The sequence below is a fragment of the Helianthus annuus genome, chromosome 15 (genome assembly GCF_002127325.2).
Source record: "Helianthus annuus cultivar XRQ/B chromosome 15, HanXRQr2.0-SUNRISE, whole genome shotgun sequence".
Taxonomy (NCBI): domain Eukaryota; kingdom Viridiplantae; phylum Streptophyta; class Magnoliopsida; order Asterales; family Asteraceae; genus Helianthus; species Helianthus annuus.
The window spans coordinates 35,021,018-35,026,956 of NC_035447.2; positions in this window are offsets into that span (position 1 = coordinate 35,021,018).

A 5,939-nucleotide genomic window follows, 5' to 3' on the forward strand; every position below is an offset into this window, starting at 1 on the left:
GTCTTGGTACATCTTATCAGCACCAGGATGGACTGAGTATTTGGAACTATGGGCTTCCCGGAGAACAACATCTCGTAATCCTCCATAAATCGGAACCCATATACGTCCATTCAGCCTAAGGATTCCATCCTTGCCAAGAGTCAACTGCTCCTCAGTTACTCCCAGCTTTTCATTTGGATAATTAGCTTCTAACACAGCCTCGCGCTGCGCAGCTAATATCCTTTCCATCAAATTATTTTTAACTTCAATGCTCTTGGCATTGATTCGAATGGGTTTAACCCTTTCTTTCCTGCTCAATGCATCGGCGACCACATTCGCCTTGCCAGGATGGTACCTGATTTCACAGTCATAATCATTCAGGGTTTCCATCCAACGGCGCTGTCTCATGTTCAACTCTTTCTGATTGAACAGGTGCTGGAGGCTTTTATGATCAGAATAAATCACAAATTTAATGCCATAAAGGTAGTGCCTCCACAACTTCAGTGCAAATACAACGGCACCCAACTCCAAATCATGGGTGGTGTAATTCTTTTCATGCACCTTTAATTGCCTTGAAGCATAGGCAATCACTTTGCCCTTCTGCATAAGCACACACCCCATGCCTGTGTGTGATGCATCGCAGTAAACTACGAATTCATCTGTACCCTCAGGTAAGGTCAACACAGGTGCGTTGCTTAGCTTCTGCTTCAGTATTTCAAAGGACTCTTGCTGCTTCGGGCTCCAAATGTACTTTTCTTTCTTCTTGGTCAAGGAAGTCAAAGGCGCAGCAATCCTTGAAAAATTTTCAATAAACCTCCGGTAGTATCCTGCTAACCCCAGGAAACTACGAATTTCGGTAGGCGTCTTTGGCTCTTGCCAGTTCATGACCGCCTCTACCTTAGCGGGATCCACTTGGATACCACGCTTACTCACAACGTGTCCTAAAAACTGAACCTCTCTTAGCCAGAATTCGCATTTCGAGAATTTGGCGTAGAGTTTCTCACGTTGTAGTAACTCGAGAATGCAACAGAGATGCTTCTCGTGGTCATCTTGGCTTTTAGAATAGATCAGGATATCGTCTATGAAGACTATGACGAATTTATCTAAATACGGCTTGCACACGCGATTCATGAGGTCCATGAACGCAGCCGGTGCATTTGTGAGCCCAAAAGGCATCACTAGGAACTCGTAATGTCCATAGCGAGTCCTAAATGCAGTCTTGTGTACATCTTCATCCCTGACCCTTAGTTGATGATAACCCGACCTTAAGTCGACCTTGGAGAAGTAGCTTGCTCCTTGCAGCTGATCGAATAGGTCATCGATCCTTGGTAAAGGATATCTATTCTTTATGGTAACTTTATTCAGTTCTCTATAGTCGATGCACAACCGCATTGATCCGTCCTTCTTCTTTACAAATAGGACAGGAGCTCCCCAGGGGGATGAACTAGGTCTGATAAAACCTTTTGCCAGTAGTTCATCCAACTGGGTCCTCAATTCTTTCATTTCCGTTGGAGCTAATCTGTAAGGTGCTCTGGCTATCGGAGCTGCTCCAGGAATGATGTCAATTCTGAATTCCACTTGTCTATCTGGTGGCAAACCAGGTAGCTCTTCAGGAAAAACCTCGGGGTATTCAGAAATGACTGGAAGATCCTCGATCTTCGGCTTTGGTTCTTCAATTATCACCTGAGCCATGTAAATTACACAGCCTCTGTTCAAACACCTTGAAGCTTTCAGCATAGATACGTCTTCGGGCAATCCGTAATGCGTATCACCTCGAATGGTAAGAGATTCACCACTCGGAGTCTTTAAAACTATTTGCCTTTTGCCGCAAATGATTTGGGCCTGATTACGGGATAACCAGTCCATGCCTAGCACGATGTCAAAACCCGCAAGTTTGAAAGGAAGTAGAGATAAAGGAAAAGAATGGTTCCTAATGGATATTTCACATCCTTCTAGAACAGTAGAGACGGTTTCTATCGTGCCGTCTGCTAACTCTACTTCGTATTTCACGTCAAGGGTTTTGATTGGCATATTTAGTAGTTGGCAAAATTTCTGGTCTACAAAGGACTTGTCAGCGCCAGAATCGAATAGTACTCTTGCAAATATATTGTTTACGAGAAAAGTACCTGTAAGCACATTGTCGTCCTTGACCGCTTCCTTTGCATCCAAGCGAAAAATTCTCGCATTTGATTTCTTAGTCTCCTCCGTCTTATTGGCATACTTCGGGCAGTTACTCTTTATATGCCCCTTTTCATTACAATTATAGCAGGTTGCGTCCTTTATCTTTTTGCACTCCACTGTCTTATGCTCCTTGGACTTGCATAGCCCACAGGGTGGAGTCCTTTGTTGCGACTGTGAACCAGACGCAAACCTACACTTCCCGGAGTGAGGTTTCTTGCAGACCTTGCAGTGAGGTCTTCCATCAGCTTGCCCCTCCTTCTTTGCCTCCGACCCTCTTTTGCCCTCACCGTTTCCACGGTGCTTTTTACCGGACTTTCGTGAGGTATCATCCTCACGCTTTCGCTTTTCAGCCTCCTTGCTCCTTTGTGCCCTCAGACGGACAGCATCAAGTGTAAGAGACAAGGAGAGGTCAGTAACTGACCTGAAGGTCGTTGGCCTAGAGGCCTTTACACTGGCCTTAATCGCCGGTTCTAAGCCCCCAATGAATCGGGCAATTCTTCGTGGTTCTGGTGTCACAAGATATGGCACCAGGCGTGACATAGTGTTAAAGCTTGTCAGATAAGCTTGACAATCCAGGTTTGTCATCACTAGTGAGACAAAATCAGCCTCAATCTTCTCAACCTCGTGCTGAGGGCAGTAGTTTTCTTTTATGAGGGTAATAAACTCCCCCCATGACATTTTGTACAAGGCAGACTTACCTGAAGCCTGCACCAGAGCTCTCCACCACGCCAGGGCCTCGCCCTTGAATGACTGGGACACAAACTTAACCACGTCCCTCTCAGCGCACCCGCTGATGTCCACAATCGTGTCCATCTCGTCCAGCCAGGTGATACAATCAACCGCACCCTTCTCCCCTGTAAATTCACGGGGCTTGCATGATACAAAGTACTTGTAGGTGCAACCCTTAGCACTGGACGCATCAGTATATTCTCTATCGCGGTGAACGCTGTGCTCAGTAGACGAGTGCTTGTCGTCATCTTTCTTGGGTTCAGAGGGTGGTTTGGAGTGTGTCTTTGGTTTAGAGGGTGGTTTTGACACAGTTCTGCCTTGAGACTCAGTATTTTGACGATCAATCGCTGCCTGGACAGCATTGTTGATCAGTGCCTTCAGTTGTGCGCCTGTCAAATGTACTGACGCATTGTCATAGTCATCTTCATTCGTGTGGCTGTTCTCTCCATTGGGATCCGCCATTGTAACTTGAATCTGTTACAGAAGATAACAAAATTTTAATTTAGGAGATTATTATATGATTGTCTTTTATGACAATTTGTCAACCATGGTACAGAGACCATATTTGGTTAACTTTTTATTTCATTAAATATTAGGATTTGAATATATCCTATTTTAACTATATAAATAGTATGGGCGGCATAAAGCCTAATCACGATGATGTTTTATAATATTAGCCGAGATTCCAGAGAATCAAAGGCATAGAGAGTTGAACCGTAGTTCTTTTATCTCTTTCTGACAGAGAGTCATAGACTACTACTGCCTTTTGTCTTATAAGACAATTATTATGGCCCATAGGCACTACACCTCTAATGGATGTCTTAATATGGTTGGCCCGTAGGCACTACATCACTAATGGATGTTTTTGATAATATTGGCCCGTAGGCACTACATCACTAATGGATGTTTTAATATGTTAGCCCGTAGGCAATGCATCACTTAATGGATGTCTTTAATAATATTGGCCCGTAGGCAACGCATCACTAATGGATGTCTTTATAATACTGGCCCGTAGGCACTACATCTCTAATGGATGTTTTAATATTGATCACCTTCATTGGTGATTTAACCCACGATTTATAAATCATTTAGTTGGGTTTTGAAATCCTTAAAGGATTATTGTATAAGAATGACGTGCGTGATTTTAACGAATCACATCTGCCATGAATGTTAACATGCGTACAGAGGTTAACAGAGAATCAGAATCTTTTCAGCTAGGTCGTACCATCTTGACTGATCTTAAAAGACCCCAAGCTAGGTTTCACCCCCTTAAGATTCTTTATTTAGGCAGATCAATGTAAAAGGAATAGTTTTGATTTATTTTTATATATTAAAACAAAACTCATAACATACATTCCAAAATCTCAAATACAATTACATATTGCCCTAAACGGGTCTTTCAAATAATACATACCTCCATAGAGGTTTTAAAATAAGTGACAAGTCCACGCAGGGACTAATATAAGATAGGTGTCCATGCAAGGACTAAAGATAAGTCCACGTAGGGACTGAAATACGATAAGTTGTCCACACAGGGACTTATTTCAAAATAGAAATTACATTCATGCTACTATTAAGGGCTAGTGGTCACGTTTCTTCTTTTTGCCCTTTAGTAGGTTCGCCAAGCCCTTGAGAAATCCTCGGTGGCTTTTCTTCTCTTCCTCGAACTCTCTCTCCACACGATCTAGTCGATGGAGTATTTCTTCCTGTTCAGGAGGAGAAAATCGTGGTTGTGGCGCTTGATGCGGAACTGGAGGTCTGGGAGGTATTGGATACCCATGAGCTGAGTAGTCCGGTGGTCCCATGTTTCCATGTGCTCCGTCAGGGTAGCGCGCATTATATCTTGCCGACACCACATATGGGTCGCGCTCATAGCCGTAGTTGTATTGTGCTTGAGACGGTTCAAACGGGTTGTAAGCCGTTGGACCTGTGTAAGCTGGTATGGGTTGGTCATACCCAAATGGTGGCGAATTTCGTGCAGTAGGTGCGGAGTTCGCTTCTTGTATAGGACTTGAAGGTCCTTCTTCATGTAGTGGCGGATAGTGGCTACTACTAGAATGTCGAGGAGTGCTGAAGTGGTTACCCCCTCCTCCTCGTGTAGACATACGAGCATTGGTCCTCCTACGCCTCGGCGGATCAGGTATTACTGGTTGTGCCGGTGGCGGAGGTGGTGGCGTAACTGCCTCAAAGCGTGAATCCTCAGAGGGATCCTGTGGATGTCTCGGTTGCGATGTCTGATGAGATGGTGTGTTGTACCACTCATGTCGGTCAAACAAGGCCATAAAGCTGTCTGGGCCTTGATACTGCGGACCATGATATGAAGATCCATCAGATACTTCTATCGGATGCGTGGGCGTACCACGAGCTGGTTCGGTTGGATCCTCATCTTCCTCCATGGGATCTTCAGAAAAATGGTCTTGTGGCCCTAGTGGAACAAAACCTGAAGGTTCCTGTATGTAGTCAGCCGGATTAAACTGACCTATGTAGTACGGAGTAGGGTCGTCGTAGTTTCGGTGCGATACCGAACGTTGTAGAGGTATGAAGGAAGGTTGTGGGTTGTTGGGATTGTTTTCTGAATCTGGCCCAAAGGAGTGCCGGTAGGATGGCGTCGAGCTGTGCGAAGTGGAATGCCTCGCTGGTTCGTAAAGATCTCTTCGTCGTTGTGGCTCTTCGCTCCTTGTCATCGAAGGATGTCTTGTACCAGATGGTCCAGCTTCTTGATCGTGATGTGTCACGATTTCTCCTCGGCCTCTTCGTCCCCTTCCTCTTCCTCGGAATATAACAGGTGGCATTTTCCTGCTTAAAACTTATTAAAAATCGAATCGAAAATTAAAGACAAAAAGGAGTATCAATCCGAATTTGTCCTAAGTTCTTGTCTAGACTCAAGTATGTGCAATTGTGTCACTGAGATTAAACACATTAGGATAGTGTTTAATTCACTCAATGTTGGCTCTGATACCAACCTGTCACACCCCGATTTCCACGTGTCTCACCGGTGGGCCCGGTGGGGGATTACCGTGACGATGTTGGCAACAATATAGTCAAACCAC